This window comes from Somniosus microcephalus, chromosome 4 (genome assembly GCF_052327205.1).
Source record: "Somniosus microcephalus isolate GS21.2 chromosome 4, FLI_Smic_1.0, whole genome shotgun sequence".
NCBI lineage: Eukaryota > Metazoa > Chordata > Chondrichthyes > Squaliformes > Somniosidae > Somniosus > Somniosus microcephalus.
The window spans coordinates 162554025-162571390 of record NC_140990.1 but is presented as its reverse complement, the minus strand read 5'-3'; the positions used below and the strand labels follow the sequence as shown (position 1 = coordinate 162571390).

At 50.4% G+C, this 17366-nt stretch overlaps 1 protein-coding gene across 2 annotated transcripts in view; it reads left to right on the top strand.

Annotated features, from left to right (window-relative positions):
- Window positions 1–17366, top strand: part of erbb4b (erb-b2 receptor tyrosine kinase 4b) — a 1694493-nt gene that overhangs the window by 1236675 nt on the left and 440452 nt on the right. The window lies entirely within an intron of this gene.

The window sequence follows — 17366 nt, the reverse complement described above, 5'->3', positions numbered from 1 at the left end:
GACTTTGTTCACACAACGTCAAGTCCTCGCTTTCCACAGTCCAATGGTCCAGTGGAAAAATCGGTCCAGACAGTGAAAAGACTGATGTACAAGGCAAAAGACAGTGGAACTGACTTCTACCAGAGCATGCTTGTATACCGCACAACGCCGCTCGAGTGTGGTAAGTCACCAGCCCAACTCCTTATGGGACGTCGGCTAAGGTCAAACCTACCCATCCCGGAGAACCTCCTGAAAACAAAAGAGGGGGAGAAAGTGAGGAAGTTCAAAGAGCAACAGAAAGAAAAGCAAAAGTATTACTATGACAGAGGAACACAAAACCTACCTGAACTCCACACTGGTGACCAAGTAAGGTTCAAAGACAAAACAAACACATGGACTCAGAAGGGAACTGTCCTGAGTGAAGTTCAACCAAGATCATACACCATTCAGACAGATGAGGGTGCTGTTCTGAGAAGAAATCGTCGAGATCTTCTCATGGGACCAGCCACAGCAGGTCAAGAGACTGATACCGTTGAACAACCTGATCACACAGCTGAGAACACATCATCTGAGGCAACAACTCAGATTCAAGGACAATCAATCAGAAAAACACCTCAAGACACGTGAAGCCTCCTGAGAGACTCATTGAGCAAATTTAAGGACTATTGTTATTGAAGGAAGTAATGTTATCTTATTCTTTCTTCAAGTTCTAGTGTATTGACATATTTCATGTGAACACACAAAGCAAGGTTAAAAAACCTTGATCATGATAATGATAATGTAAGTTCATTAAGTGTTACAGTTAAAATGCAGATGAATACAAAGAAAACATGTTGTTAGTTAAAAGTAAAATACTTTTGTTTTAAGAAAAGGAGATGGAATGATATCAGCAAATAGTGATGTTATTTGCCTGTTTGATTATGATGCCTTACCAGCATGTTTGCAGGTATTGATTACTTATGTCTGACCAGCAGAGGTCATGTGAGAGACAAGCAGTTTGGTTTAGTTTCAGTTTCTTTCTAGATGCATCACAAGCATTGTGTCTCCTGTAAAAGCTGTATAAAAGAGTTGAACAAGCATTAGATTAAAAGTCATTCTCTTTCATAAATGTCTCGTCATTGAACCCACAAAGAAATCAATACATCCGTGTCTGTGCCCTCTTATTACTGACCCCGTGTCTGTGCCTCTTGTTACTGATCCCTTGTCTGTGCCTCTTGTTACTGACCCCGTGTCTGTGCATCTTGTTACTGAGTCTGTGTCTGTGCCTCTTGTTACTGAGTCCGCGTCTCAAGCCCTCTTGTTACTGAGTTCGTGTCTGTTCCTCTTGTTACTGACCCTGTGTCTGTGCCTCTTGTTACTGAGCCCGTGTCTGTGCCTCTTGTTACTGACATCGTGTCTGTGCCCTGTTGTTACTGAGTCCGTGTCTGTGCACTCATGTTACTGACCCCGTGTCTGTGCCTCTTGTTACTGAGTCTGTGTCTGTGCCTCTTGTTACTGACCCCGTGTCTGTGCCCTCTTGTTACTGACCCCGTCTCTGTGCCTCTTGTTACTGACCCCGTGTCTGTTCATCTTGTGACTGAGTCCGTGTCTGTGCCCTCTTGTTACTGACCCCGTGTCTGTGCCCTCTTGTTACTGAGGCCTATTCTGTGCCTTGTTGTTCATGACCCCGTGTCTGTGCCCCTTGTTACTGACCCCGTGTCTGTGCCCTCTTGTTACTGAGCCTGTGCCTCTTGTTACTGACCCTGTGTCTGTGCCCTCTTGTTACTGACCCCGTGTCTGTGCCTCTTGTTACTAACCCCGTGCCTGTGCCTCTTGTTACTGACTCCATGTCTGTGCCCTCTTGTTACTGAGTCCGTGTCTGTGCCCTCTTGTTACTGACCCCGTGTCTGTGCCCTCTTGTTACTGAGTCCGATTCTGTGCCCTGTTGTTAATGACCCCGTGTCTGTGCCCCTTGTTACTGACCCCGTGTCTATGCCTTCTTGTTACTGAGTCTGTGTCTGTGCCGCTTGTTACTGAGTCTGTGCCTGTGCCTCTTGTTACTGAGTCCGAGTCTGTGCCCTCTTGTTACTGAGTCCGTGTCTGTGCCCTCTTGTTACTTAGCCCGTGTCTGTGCCTCTTGTTACTGAGTCTGTGTCTGTGCCCTCTTGTTACTGAGCCCGTGTCTGTGCCCTCTTGTTACTGACCCTGTGACTGTGCCTCTTGTTACTGACCTCGTGTCTGTGCATCTTGTTACTGACCCCGTGTCTGTGCCCTCTTGTTACTGACCCTGTGACTGTGCCCTCTTGTTACTGACCCCATGTCTGTGCCCTCTTGTTACTGACCCCGTGTCTGTGCCCTGTTGTTACTGAGTCCGTGTCGGTGCCCTCTTGTTACTGATCCCGTGTCTGTGCCTCTTGTTACTGACCCTGTGTCAGTGCATCTTGTTACTGAGTCTGTGTCTGTGCCTCTTGTTACTGAGCCCGTGTCTGTGCCTCTTGTTACTGAGCCCGTGTCTGTGCCCTCTTGTTACTGACCCTGTGTCTATTCCCTCTTGTTACTGACCCCGTGTCTGTGCCTCTTGTTATTGAGTCTGTGTCTGTGCCTCTTGTTACTAACCCCTTGTCTGTGCCTCTTGTTACTAACCCCTTGTCTGTGCCCTCTTGTTACTGACCCCGTGTCTGTGTCCTCTTATTACTGAGTCTGTGACTGTGCCCCTTGTTACTGACCCTGTATCTGTGCCTCTTGTTACTGACCCTGTGTTTGTGCCTCTTGTTACTGAGTCTGTGTCTGTGCCCTCTTGTTACTGACCCTGTGTCTGTGCCTCTTGTTACTGAGTCTGTGTCTGTGCCCTCTTGTTACTGACCCTGTGTCTGTGCCTCTTGTTACTGAGTCCGTGTCTGTGCCCTCTTGTTACTAACCCCGTGTCTGTACCCTCTTGTTACTGACCCCGTGGCTGTGCCCTCTTGTTACTGACCCCGTGTCTGTGCCCTCTTGTTAATGAGTCTGTGTCTGTGCCCTCTTGTTACTGACCCCGTATCTGTGCCCTCTTGTTACTGACCCCGTGTCTGTGCCTCTTGTTACTGAATCCGTGTCTGTGCCTCTTGTTACTGAGCCCGAGTCTGTGCCCTCTTGTTACTGAATCCGTGTCTGTGCCTCTTGTTACTGAGTCCGTGTCTGTGCCCTCTTGTTACTGAGTCCGTGTCTGTGTCCTTTTGTTATTGAGCCCGTGTCTGTGCCCTCTTGTTACTGAACACGTGTCTGTGCCCTCTTGTTACTGACCCCGTGTCTGTGCCCTCTTGTTACTGAGTCCGTGTCTGTGCCCTCTTGTTACTGAGCCCGTGTCTGTGCCTCCTGATACTGACCCCGTGTCTGTGCCTCTTGTTACTGAGTTCGTGTCTGTGCCCCGTTGTTACTGACCCCGTGTCTGTGCCCTCTTGTTGCTGAGTCCATGTCTGTGCCTCTTGTTACTGAGCCCGTGCCTGTGCCCTCTTGTTACTGACCCCGTGTCTGTGCCTCTTGTTACTGACCCCATGTCTCTGCCCTCTTGTTACTGACCCCGTGTCTGTGCCCTCTTGTTACTGACCCCGTGTCTGTGCCCTCTTGTTACTGAGCCCGTGTCTGCGCCCTCTTTTTACTGACCCTGTGTCTGTGCCCTCTTGTTACTGACCCTGTGTCTGTGCCTCTTGTTACTGAGCCCGTGTCTGCGGCCTCTTGTTACTGACCCTGTGTCTCTGCCCTCTTGTTACTGACCCCGTGTCTGTGCCTCTTGTTACTGACCCCGTGTCTGTGCCTCTTGTTACTGAGCCCGTGTCTGCGCCCTCTTGTTACTGACCCTGTGTCTGTGCCCTCTTGTTACTGAGCCCGTGTCTGTGCCCTCTTGTTACTGAGCCCGTGTCTGTGCCCTCTTGTTACTGACCCTGTGTCTGTGCCTCTTGTTACTGAGCCCGTGTCTGCGCCCTCTTGTTACTGACCCTGTGTCTGTGCCCTCTTGTTACTGAGCCCGTGTCTGTGCCCTCTTGTTACTGACCCTGTGTTTCTGCCCTCTTGTTACTGACCCCGTGTCTGTGCCTCTTGTTACTGACCCCGTGTCTGTGCCCTCTTGTTACTGAGCCCATGTCTGTGCCTCTTGTTACTGAGCCCGTGTCTGTGCCCTCTTGTTACTGACCCTGTGTCTGTGCCCTCTTGTTACTGAGCCCATGTCTGTGCCCTCTTGTTACTGAGCCCGTGTCTGTGCCCTCTTGTTACTGACCCTGTGTCTGTGCCTCTTGTTACTGAGCCATTGTCTGTGCCCTCTTGTTACTGACACTGTGTCTGTGCCGTTTTGTTACTGAGCCCGTGTCTGTGCCCTCTTGTTACTGACCCTGTGCCTGTGCCCTCTAGTTATGAGCCCGTGTCTGTGCCCTCTTGTTACTGAGCCCGTGTCTGTGCCCTCTTGTTACTGAGCCCGTGTTTGTGCCCTCTTGTTCCTGAGCCCGTGTCTGTGCCCTCTTGTTACTGAGCCCATGTCTGTGCCCTCTTGTTACTGAGCCCGTGTCTGTGCCCTCTTGTTCCTAAGCCCGTGTCTGTGCCCTCTTTTTACTGAGTCTGTGTCTGTGCCTCTTGTTACTGAGTCTGTGTCTGTGCCCTCTTGTTCCTGAGCCCGTGTCTGTGCCCTCTTGTTACTGAGCCCGTGTCTGTGCCCTCTTGTTACTGACCCCGTGTCTGTGCCTCTTGTTACTGAGTTCGTGTCTGTGCCCCCTTGTTACTGACCCCGTGTCTGTGCCCTCTTGTTGCTGAGTCCGTGTCTTTGCCTCTTGTTACTGAGTCCGTGTCTGTGCCCTCTTGTTACTGAGCCCGTGCCTGTGCCCTCTTGTTACTGACCCCGTGTCTGTGCCTCTTGTTACTGACCCCATGTCTGTGCCCTCTTGTTACTGACCCCGTGTCTGTGCCCTCTTGTTACTGACCCCGTGTCTGTGCCCTCTTGTTACTGAGTCTGTGTCTGTGCCCTCTTGTTGCTGACCCCATGTCTGTGTCCTCTTGTTACTGAGTCCGTGTCTGTGCCCTCTTGTTACTGACCCCGTGTCTGTGCCCTCTTGTTACCGAGCCCGTGTCTGTGCCCTCTTGTTACCGAGCCCGTGTCTGTGCCCTCTTTTTACTGACCCTGTGTCTGTGCCCTCTTGTTACTGACCCTGTGTCTGTGCCTCTTGTTACTGAGCCCGTGTCTGTGCCCTCTTGTTACTGACCCTGTGTTTGCGCCCTCTTGTTACTGAGCCCGTGTCTGTGCCCTCTTGTTACTGACCCTGTGTCTCTGCCCTCTTGTTACTGACCCCGTGTCTGTGCCTCTTGTTACTGACCCCGTGTCTGTGCCCTCTTGTTACTGAGCCCATGTCTGTGCCCTCTTGTTACTGACCCTGTGTCTGTGCCCTCTTGTTACTGACCCTGTGTCTGTGCCTCTTGTTACTGAGCCCGTGTCTGCGCCCTCTTGTTACTGACCCTGTGTCTGTGCCCTCTTGTTACTGAGCCCGTGTCTGTGCCCTCTTGTTACTGACCCTGTGTTTCTGCCCTCTTGTTACTGACCCCGTGTCTGTGCCTCTTGTTACTGACCCCGTGTCTGTGCCCTCTTGTTACTGAGCCCATGTCTGTGCCTCTTGTTACTGAGCCCGTGTCTGTGCCCTCTTGTTACTGACCCTGTGTCTGTGCCCTCTTGTTACTGAGCCCATGTCTGTGCCCTCTTGTTACTGAGCCCGTGTCTGTGCCCTCTTGTTACTGACCCTGTGTCTGTGCCTCTTGTTACTGAGCCATTGTCTGTGCCCTCTTGTTACTGACACTGTGTCTGTGCCGTCTTGTTACTGAGCCCGTGTCTGTGCCCTCTTGTTACTGACCCTGTGCCTGTGCCCTCTAGTTATGAGCCCGTGTCTGTGCCCTCTTGTTACTGAGCCCGTGTCTGTGCCCTCTTGTTACTGAGCCCGTGTTTGTGCCCTCTTGTTCCTGAGCCCGTGTCTGTGCCCTCTTGTTACTGAGCCCATGTCTGTGCCCTCTTGTTACTGAGCCCGTGTCTGTGCCCTCTTGTTCCTAAGCCCGTGTCTGTGCCCTCTTTTTACTGAGTCTGTGTCTGTGCCTCTTGTTACTGAGTCTGTGTCTGTGCCCTCTTGTTCCTGAGCCCGTGTCTGTGCCCTCTTGTTACTGAGCCCGTGTCTGTGCCCTCTTGTTACTGACCCCGTGTCTGTGCCTCTTGTTACTGAGTTCGTGTCTGTGCCCCCTTGTTACTGACCCCGTGTCTGTGCCCTCTTGTTGCTGAGTCCGTGTCTTTGCCTCTTGTTACTGAGTCCGTGTCTGTGCCCTCTTGTTACTGAGCCCGTGCCTGTGCCCTCTTGTTACTGACCCCGTGTCTGTGCCTCTTGTTACTGACCCCATGTCTGTGCCCTCTTGTTACTGACCCCGTGTCTGTGCCCTCTTGTTACTGACCCCGTGTCTGTGCCCTCTTGTTACTGAGTCTGTGTCTGTGCCCTCTTGTTGCTGACCCCATGTCTGTGTCCTCTTGTTACTGAGTCCGTGTCTGTGCCCTCTTGTTACTGACCCCGTGTCTGTGCCCTCTTGTTACCGAGCCCGTGTCTGTGCCCTCTTGTTACCGAGCCCGTGTCTGTGCCCTCTTTTTACTGACCCTGTGTCTGTGCCCTCTTGTTACTGACCCTGTGTCTGTGCCTCTTGTTACTGAGCCCGTGTCTGTGCCCTCTTGTTACTGACCCTGTGTTTGCGCCCTCTTGTTACTGAGCCCGTGTCTGTGCCCTCTTGTTACTGACCCTGTGTCTCTGCCCTCTTGTTACTGACCCCGTGTCTGTGCCTCTTGTTACTGACCCCGTGTCTGTGCCCTCTTGTTACTGAGCCCATGTCTGTGCCCTCTTGTTACTGACCCTGTGTCTGTGCCCTCTTGTTACTGAGCCCGTGTCTGTGCCCTCTTGTTACTAAGCCCGTGTCTGTGCCCTCTTGTTCCTGAGCCCGTGTCTGTGCCCTCTTGTTACTGAGTCTGTGTCTGTTCCCTCTTGTTACTGAGCCCTTGTCTGTGCCCTCTTTTCACTGAGCCCGTGTCTGTGCCCTCTTGTTCCTGAGCCCGTGTCTGTGCCCTCTTGTTACTGAGTCTGTGTCTGTGCCTCTTTGTTACTGAGTCTGTGTCAGTGCCCTCTTGTTCCTGAGCCCGTGTCTGTGCCCTCTTGTTACTGAGCCCGTGTCTGTGCCCTCTTGTTACTGACCCTGTGTCTCTGCCCTCTTGTTACTGACCCCGTGTCTGTGCCTCTTGTTACTGACCCCGTGTCTGTGCCCTCTTGTTACTGAGCCCATGTCTGTGCCTCTTGTTACTGAGCCCGTGTCTGTGCCCTCTTGTTACTGACCCTGTGTCTGTGCCCTCTTGTTACTGAGCCCGTGTCTGTGCCCTCTTGTTACTGAGCCCGTGTCTGTGCCCTCTTGTTACTGACCCTGTGTCTGTGCCTCTTGTTACTGAGCCCGTGTCTGTGCCCCCTTGTTACTGACCCCGTGTCTGTGCCCTCTTGTTGCTGAGTCCGTGTCTTTGCCTCTTGTTACTGAGTCCGTGTCTGTGCCCTCTTGTTACTGAGCCCGTGCCTGTGCCCTCTTGTTACTGACCCCGTGTCTGTGCCTCTTGTTACTGACCCCATGTCTGTGCCCTCTTGTTACTGACCCCGTGTCTGTGCCCTCTTGTTACTGACCCCGTGTCTGTGCCCTCTTGTTACTGAGTCTGTGTCTGTGCCCTCTTGTTGCTGACCCCATGTCTGTGTCCTCTTGTTACTGAGTCCGTGTCTGTGCCCTCTTGTTACTGACCCCGTGTCTGTGCCCTCTTGTTACCGAGCCCGTGTCTGTGCCCTCTTGTTACCGAGCCCGTGTCTGTGCCCTCTTTTTACTGACCCTGTGTCTGTGCCCTCTTGTTACTGACCCTGTGTCTGTGCCTCTTGTTACTGAGCCCGTGTCTGTGCCCTCTTGTTACTGACCCTGTGTTTGCGCCCTCTTGTTACTGAGCCCGTGTCTGTGCCCTCTTGTTACTGACCCTGTGTCTCTGCCCTCTTGTTACTGACCCCGTGTCTGTGCCTCTTGTTACTGACCCCGTGTCTGTGCCCTCTTGTTACTGAGCCCATGTCTGTGCCCTCTTGTTACTGACCCTGTGTCTGTGCCCTCTTGTTACTGAGCCCGTGTCTGTGCCCTCTTGTTACTAAGCCCGTGTCTGTGCCCTCTTGTTCCTGAGCCCGTGTCTGTGCCCTCTTGTTACTGAGTCTGTGTCTGTTCCCTCTTGTTACTGAGCCCTTGTCTGTGCCCTCTTTTCACTGAGCCCGTGTCTGTGCCCTCTTGTTCCTGAGCCCGTGTCTGTGCCCTCTTGTTACTGAGTCTGTGTCTGTGCCTCTTTGTTACTGAGTCTGTGTCAGTGCCCTCTTGTTCCTGAGCCCGTGTCTGTGCCCTCTTGTTACTGAGCCCGTGTCTGTGCCCTCTTGTTACTGACCCTGTGTCTCTGCCCTCTTGTTACTGACCCCGTGTCTGTGCCTCTTGTTACTGACCCCGTGTCTGTGCCCTCTTGTTACTGAGCCCATGTCTGTGCCTCTTGTTACTGAGCCCGTGTCTGTGCCCTCTTGTTACTGACCCTGTGTCTGTGCCCTCTTGTTACTGAGCCCGTGTCTGTGCCCTCTTGTTACTGAGCCCGTGTCTGTGCCCTCTTGTTACTGACCCTGTGTCTGTGCCTCTTGTTACTGAGCCCGTGTCTGTGCCCTCTTGTTACTGACCCTGTGTCTGTGCCCTCTTGTTACTGAGCCCGTGTCTGTGCCCTCTTGTTACTGACCCTGTGTCTGTGCCCTCTTGTTACTGAGTCCGTGTCTGTGCCCTCTTGTTACTGAGCCCGTGTCTGTGCCCTCTTGTTACTGAGCCAGTGTCTGTGCCCTCTTGTTCCTGAGCCCGTGTCTGTGCCCTCTTGTTACTGAGTCTGTCTCTGTGCCCTCTTGTTACTGAGCCCGTGTCTGTGCCCTCTTGTTACAGAGCCCGTGTCTGTGCCCTCTTGTTCCTAAGCCCGTGTCTGTGCCCTCTTTTTACTGAGTCTGTGTCTGTGCCTCTTGTTACTGAGTCTGTGTCTGTGCCCTCTTGTTCCTGAGCCCGTGTCTGTGCCCTCTTGTTACTGAGCCCGTGTCTGTGCCCTCTTGTTACTGACCCCGTGTCTGTGCCTCTTGTTACTGAGCCCGTGTCTGTGCCCTCTTGTTACTGATATTCCAGCCAGCAGGAACAGCCTTTTACTATTTACTCTCTAATATTATTTTGAAACCCTCTGTTTGTTCCCCTTAACTTTTTCTGTTCCATTTTTTTCATAACTTGAACCTCTCATTTCCCAGATCATTCTAGTGAATCTTCAGTGTACCCTTCCCATAGCTCTAATATCCTTTCCATAATGGGATAAGCCTCCAACATTGATGGGCGGGAAGCATACGTTCATTATGAGCCGGAAGTGCGCCGCCTACCTTATTGGTAAAGGCTAAAAAAATTCATCATGCAGTGGCCACCCCTGAAACAGGCATCAGGCCCTTTGCATATGCAGATAAGGGGTCTAACACCTGTTTCAGACCCCCACTGCAAGGTTGGTTTGCTTTGAGGCAGCCAGCTGCATTCAGAGAAACCAGGTCTACATGCAGCCTAACATGTGATCCTTAAAGGGACCGCTGCAGGCTTCAACCAACCAGGTAAGTATTTAAAATATAATGGTAATGCAATCGATGTAATCTATCTGGATTTTCAAAAGGCCTTCGATAAGGTACCCATAATAGACTGATGAACAAGGTCAGAGAATGCGCAGTCAGGGGACAAGTAGCAGAATGGATTGCTGGCTGGCTTCAGATTAAGAGTAAAGGGTAGCTATTCACAGTGGCAGAAGGTGGGCAGTGGTGTTCCACAAGGATCAGTGCTGGGACCACTGCCGTTCACAATTTACATTAATGATTTAGACTTAGGAATTCAAAACACAGGCCGAGAAATTCACTATGGCCCCGCCAGCTGGCTAACGGCCAAAAGTTAGCGCTGGGCGCGGAGCCATGTGCGACCGTCCGATATTCACTTTTTGCGCCCCAAGTCGGAACCGGCCGCTATTCCAGGGTGTGCCCGCCCCTGCTTGGGGCGCTGAAACTGAATTTCAGCGCTCTAAGTGCCGCTGCGCCACCCGATGCTATGCGGCAGGCTGCGGTACTGCAGGCCTCCTCCTTCTCTTAAGGTGGAGGTGCCTGCAATGGGGAGATCGCCGCTGGATTGTGCCGGCAAATGAGCCCGGCACCACGGAGAAGTGCCGGGCTCGCGGAAAGCAGCCGGCAATGCCGCGGGGGGGGGGTGGTGGAGGAGGCCGGGGAAGGAGGTGCGGGCAGGCGGCCGCCGAAAAAGCGGCCGGCCGCACCTCCACCTTAAAGCGCCCCAATAGCGCAGCAGTACGGCCCCGTTTTTCAATCGCTGTTTGCGGCCGCTGCAGAAGAGGCGGCCGCAACTAAATATGGGGTTTGGGCCGGAAGCGGGGCGGAACCGGGGCACAGCGCGCACCGATGACGTCATCGGTGTCGGCGCAGCGCTACCGGCTACCGCCGCCATTACCGCAGCGCTGATTATCAGCGCACCCTCTTACACTGGCGCAGAAACCCTATTTGGGCGGTAACTGGGCGCAAAGCCCACTGAATTTCTAGCCCACTGTTTCTAAATTTGCGGATGACACCAAATTGGGGGGATTGTCAGTACTGAGGAGGACTGCAACAAGTTACAAGAGGACATTAATAAACTTGCAGAATGAACATATAATTGGCAAATGTAGTTCAACACAGATAAATATGAGGTATTACATTTGGTAGGAAGATTAGGGAGGTCACTTTTCACTTGGCGGGTGCGAGTCTAGGTGGGGTAGAGGAACAAAGGGATCTCGGAGTACAAATACACAAATCACTAAAAGTTGCAACACAGGTTAGCAAGGCCATTAAAAAGCAAACCAAGCACTATGGTTTATTTCTAGAGGGATAGAATTGAAAAGTAGGGAAGTTATGCTAAACCTGTATCGAACCTTGGTTAGACCACACTTAGAATACTGCGTACAGTTCTGTCGCCATATTATAAAAAGGATATATAGGCACTGCAGAGGGTGCAGAGAAGATTTACAAGGATGATGCCAGAAATGCGAGGGTATACATATCATGAAAGGATGAACAGGCTGGGTCTCTTTTCTCTTGAAAAAAGAAGGCTGAGGGATGACCTAATCGAGGTTTTTAAAATTATGAAAGGTTTTGATAGAGTGGATACAGAGAGAATGTTTCCACTTGTGGGGAAGAGCATAACCAGAGGCCATCAATATAAGATAGTCACCAACAAATCCAATAAGGAATTCAGAAGAAACTTCTTTACTCAGAGAGTGGTGAGAATGTGGAACTCGCTACTACAGGGAGTGGTTGAAGCAAATAGTATAGATGCATTTAAGGGGAGGCTGGACAAGCATATGAGGGAGAAGGGAACAGAGGGTTACACTGATAGATTTAGATGAGGAAAGACTTGAGTGGAGCATAAACGCCGGCATGGACTGGTTGGGCCAAATGGCCTGTTTCTGTGCTGTATATCCTAAGTAATCCTATGTGGCACTTACTTGAATGTGCAGCCAGGAGGAGCAGGAATGCTCCTCCTGACCTCTCATTCAAAGAACACAGGCCGCTGCATGCTCCGATCACCGCCTCTCCCCCCATGAGGAGGGGGAACTGATTGAAATCAGTATTTGTAGGGAAATGGTGTTATGGAAATTGACAGGATTGAAGGCCGATAAATCCCCAGGGCTTGATAATCTACATCCTAGGGTACTTAAGGAAGTGGCCCTAGAAATAGTAGATACATTGCTGGTCATCTTCCAAAACTCTATAGACTCTGAAACAGTTCCCATGGATTGGAGGGTAGCTAATGTAACCCCACTATTCAAAAATAGTGGTAGAAAGAAAACGGAAATTATAGACCGGTAAGTCTGACATCGGTAGTGGGGAAAATGCTAGAGTCCATTATAAAAGATGTAATAGCAGCACACTTAAAAACAGTGACAGGATTGGACAAAGTCAACATGGATTTACAAAAGGTAAGTCGTGCTTGACTAATCTACTGGAATTTTTTGAGGATGTAACTGGTAGAATAGATAAGGGAGAACCAGTGGATGTGGTGTATTTGGACTTTCAGAGGCTTTCGATAAGGTCCCGCATAAGAGACTAGCGTGTAAAGTTAAAGCACATGGAATTGGGGGCAAGGTAATGACTTGGATAGAGAACTGGTTGGCAGACAGAAAGCAAAGAGTTGGAATAAACGGGTCTTTTTCCGAGTGGCAGGCGGTGACTAGTGGGGGACCGCAGGGATCAATCCTAGGACCCCAGCTATTCACAATATATATTAATGATCTAGACGAGGGAACTAGATGTAATATCTCCAAGTTTGCAGATGACACAAAGCTGGGTGGACGTGTGTGCTGTGAGGAGGATGCCGAGAAACTCCAGTATGATTTGGACAGGTTGGGTGATTGGGCAGATGCATGGCAAATGCAGTATAATGTGGATAAATGCGAGGTTATCCACTTCGGTGGCAAAAACAGGAAGGCAGATTATTATCTGAACGGCAACAGATTGGAAGAAGGGAAAGTACAACGAGACCTGGGTGTCATTGTGCACCAGTCGCTGAAGGTAAGCATGCAGGTGCAGCAGGTGGTTAAGAAGGCAAATGGTATGCTGGCCTTCATAGCGAGAGGATTCGAGTACAGGAATAAGGATGTCTTGCTGCAGTTGTACAGGGCCTTGGTGAGACCACACCTTGAGTATTGTGTGCAGTTTTGGTCGCCTTATCTGAGGAAGGATGTTCTTGCCATGGAGGGAGTGCAGCGAAGATTCACCAGACTGATACCTGGGATGGCAGGAATGATGTATGAGGAGAGATTGGGTCGATTGGGCGTATACTTTCTGGAGTTTAGAAGAATGAGAGGGGATCTCATTGAAACTTATAAAATTCTAACAGGACTAGACAGACTAGATGCAGGAAGGATGTTCATGATGGCGGGGGAGTCCAGAACCAGGGGTCACAGTCTAAAGATAAGGGGTAAGCCATTTAGGACAGAGATGAGGAGGAATTTCTTCACCCAGAGAGTGGTGAACCTGTGGAATTCTCTACCACAGAAGGCAGTTGAGGCCAATTCATTAAATATATTCAAGAAGGAGTTAGATATATTTCTTAAGGCTAAAGGGATCAAGGGATATGGGGAGAAGGCAGGGACAGGGTACTGAGTTTGGATGATCAGCCATGATCTCATTGAATGGCGGAGCAGGCTCGAGGGGCTGAATGGCCTACTCCTGCTCCTATCTTCTATGTTTCTATGATCGGTGCCGCTACCTCCTGCCACCACCCACCCCCCCCCCCCGACACCCCACACCCCACCCAACCACCACTATCACCCTCCCATCCACCACTTCCTTCCTGACTCGATCATCCCCTTTCCCGGTTATCCCCCCTTCCTCTCTTACCTGTGGACCACTGCTGGCATGGCAGCAGTACAATCTTCAATGGGAATAAGGCCCCAGGCACAGTATCAGGTGTGCCTTGGACTTCACCATTCAGATGTGCCTGAATTTCTAGGCCTATGTATCTACACATTAGATCTCTGCGTTCCTCCACTGTTTAGGGAATACCTCCTTTTCCATTTAGTGTCCGATCTGATTGGTGTTAGTGGGCATCGAGGACTTGGTTGGGATTGCTAAACCAGAAATAGAATATAGAACATAAAAAATAAGAAATAGGAGTAGATGTAGGCCATATGGCTCCTTGAGCCTGCTCCGTCATTCAATAAGATCATGGCTGATCTTCTACCTCAACTCCACTTTCCCGCCCTATCCCCATATCCCTTGATTCCCTTAAGTGTCCAAAAATCAGATCACCTCTCACTCTTCTAAACTCCAGAGAGTACAGACCCAGTCTCGTCAATCTCTCCTCATAGGACAATCCCCCCATCCCAGGAATCAATCTAGTGAACCTTTATTGCACCGCCTCTAAGGCAAGTAAATCCATCATTAGATAAGGAGACAAAAACTGTACACAGTACTCCAGGTATGGTCTCACCAAAGCCTTATATAATTGCAGTAAGACATCCTGGGGGAGAAATTGGGTGAGTAGCGCCACTTGTTAGCGCCTAAAGAGGCAGGCAATGGCTGTAGCGCCACTGGCTGCACCTCCCGCGATATTGAGTTGGGGCGATAATGGTGGCGTTAGCCTTTTGCGCTGCGCCGCCACCGATGACGTCATCGGTGTGCGCAGTGCCCCATTCGCGCCCCGTTCACGATATTTGGTTGCGAACGCCGCAGTTGCGCCCTTCGCTACCCGCGCCCGGTTCACGGGGCCTTACTGTGCCGGCAGTGGTGCAAGTTAAGGTGGAGGTGCGGGGCGGCCGCCTTTTTCGGCGGCCTCCGTCCCCGGCCTCCTGACCATCCTCCCGCGGCATTGCCAGCTGTTTCCCGAGAGCCTGGCACTTCTCCTCGGTGCCGGGCTCTTTTGCCGGCATTCGCGATCGGGGATCGCACTGTTGCAGGCCCCTCCCCCTTAACAATGGGAGGAAGGCCTGCAGTACCGCAGTGTGCTGCGGCACGTTGCGCTGCGATATTCAGTTTCAACGCCCTAAGAGGGACACGGAGCGCCTCGAGCCTCGCCCCGTGTCCCTCGAGGGGCAATGAAACTGAATATCTAACGATCGCTGAAGACTCGAACGCTGCGCTAAATCCTGCGCTCAGGCGAACTTGGCGCCAGTTTGGCACCTCAACCCAATTTCTAGGCCCCTTACTCTTGTACTCCAATCGCTTTGCAATAAAGGCTAACATACCATTTGCCTTCCTAATTGCTTGTAAGGGACTCGGGAAGAAATTACGTTCAGCATTTCAATGGCAGTCAGAGAAGAAGTGAGAACTATAAAAGTTGCAAATTGGTTTGAAACAGAGGATGAGCACAGCACAGTAAACACTCTGGATGACTACTTCCTCCAGGTAGACACAAGGGAAAGCACAAGCAACACGGCAAAATTAATGAGTTTGATTATAACTGAGATGGAAATCTTAGGCAGGCTAAAAGGGCTCAAAACAAATAAATCTGCAGGATTAGATGGTGCTTATACTAGAGTTTTGAAGGAGACCAGAGAGATTTATGAGGACTGAGAATCATTGTGAAGGAGGAATCATTGGAAACAGGCCAATGTGGTGCCCATATTCAAAAAGGGGGATTCAGGCAAATATAGACCTATTAGTCTTCAATCCAGTGTAAAATAATAGAATCAATTATCAGATGTAAACTTGAAGATTATGTCTATACTAATAACTTAAGTAACATCAGCCAACATAGATTCAGAAGGAGTAGCTCCTGCCTGACCAACCACACTGATTTCTTTGCGGGAAAGACATCCCAAGCCTTACGACATCACAGAATCACAGAAACCCCACAGTGCAGATAGAGGCCATTTCGGCCCATCGAGCCTGCACCGACACATATCCCACCCGATCCCCGTAACCCCTACACCAACACATATCCCACCCTATCCCCATAACCCCACGTATTTAATCCCCCTAACACTAAGGGTCAATTTATCATAGCCAATCAACCTAACCTGCACATCTTTGGACTGTGGGAGGAAACCGGAGCACCTGGAGAAAACCCACGCAAACACGGGGAGAATGTGCAAACTCCACACAGACAGTCACCCGAGGCCGGATTCAAACCCGGGTCCCTGGCGCTGTGAGGCAACAGTGCTAACCACTATGCCACCGTGTTGTACTTGACTTCCAGAACGCATTTGACAAAAGTCCACACAAAAGGCTATCAGATTTACAAATGGATGAAAGGAAAGTTAAGCCTGGGAGCAGAGCATGGGTGAGCCTGGGTTGGGGGTGGGGAGTACTAGCTGAGGTGGGTGTGGAGTGTGCCTCCCTAAATTGAGTCCAAGGCTTGTTGAGGACTGGGCCAATTTACATCTCAATGTAATGTAAATGGAGTTGCAGGTTTGCCCGGGAAGGCCCTTTGCTATTTTATTCCAAGGAGCATATGATAATCCATTCACCTCAAAATTTGCAACATTTAAAATACTTATAGGTAAGTCAGCACAGTCATAGACGAAGGATTGAACTTGCGATCTTCCTGGCTCATGTAGCTCAGTACCACACGTCACTGTACACTTTACCTCCAAGGCAATTAGGGCTCCTTGCAATTAAAAAAAATTAGGGTTTTGAAACTGACTTGATCGCATTTTTTTTAAAGTACTGATTGTTCAAATTGCATACAGCCCCCGCCCCCCAGACCCTGGAAGAATTGAACCAGAGAATGTGCCTGTGTGCATGGAAAATGGGTATAGCACATGGAACAGGTGTGGAAGGGGCGAGCTATTCTCCCTGAGCCCAGTTATTTTCCCCAGAAGGAATGTCAGCAGTAAGTGTTCGTGGTTTTAAACTGAAACCAAATTTTTTTCAAATATTAAAGCAAACATTCGTGAAAGGTGGGTGGCGGGTGTGAGAAATCCGCAGTAAACTCTGTTTGTAAACAACAACAACAACTTGCATTTATATAGCACCTTTAACGTAGTAAAACATCCCAAGGCGCGTCACAGGAGTGTAAAAGACAAAATTTGACACCAAGCCACATAAGGAGATGTTAGGACAGGTGAGCAAAAGCTTGGTCAAAAAGGTAGGTTTTAAGGAGCATCTTAAAGGAGGAGAGAGAGGTAGAGAGGCAGAGAGGTTTAGGGAGGGAATTTCAGAGATTAGGGCATCAGGGATGCACAAGAGGCCAAATTGGAGGAGCACAGAGATCTCGGTGAGTTCTTGGAGGAGTTTTAGAGATAGGGAGGGGCAAGGCCATGGAAGGATTTGGACACGGGGATGAGAATTTTTGAAGTTGAGACATTGGAGGACTGGGAGCCAATGTAGGTCAGCGAGCACATGGGTGAGGGATGAACGGGACTTGGCGCGAGTTAGGATACAGGCAGCAGAATTTTGGATGAGCTGAAGTTGTCCGGGTGGACAACCTGTAAATTGGTGAGATGGCACAATACCTGGGGAAAAACATTTGCTCAGGTCGCACCCTGCTTTTTGCAGGGAGACAAGCTGCTTTGGTCAGAAGCAGTTGTCAGGGTGGTAAAGTGTAAAGCATGAGAATGGGCTGACAGGCATGTTGAATGGCCGTGAGTGTGGAGCGATGGAACATTGGTGCGAGCAGGTGGTTAAACGAAGTTATTTCCCCAACCGGAAGGAGCTCGCAGCTTTAGAAGTAGCTTTGTTAGCCACTTGTTGAGTTGTTAAAGATACCTCGAGCTCTTATTGCACTATACTAGGATGATAGATTATGGTCAGCTGATGACAATAATATCAAAGCAAACAAGTTAATAA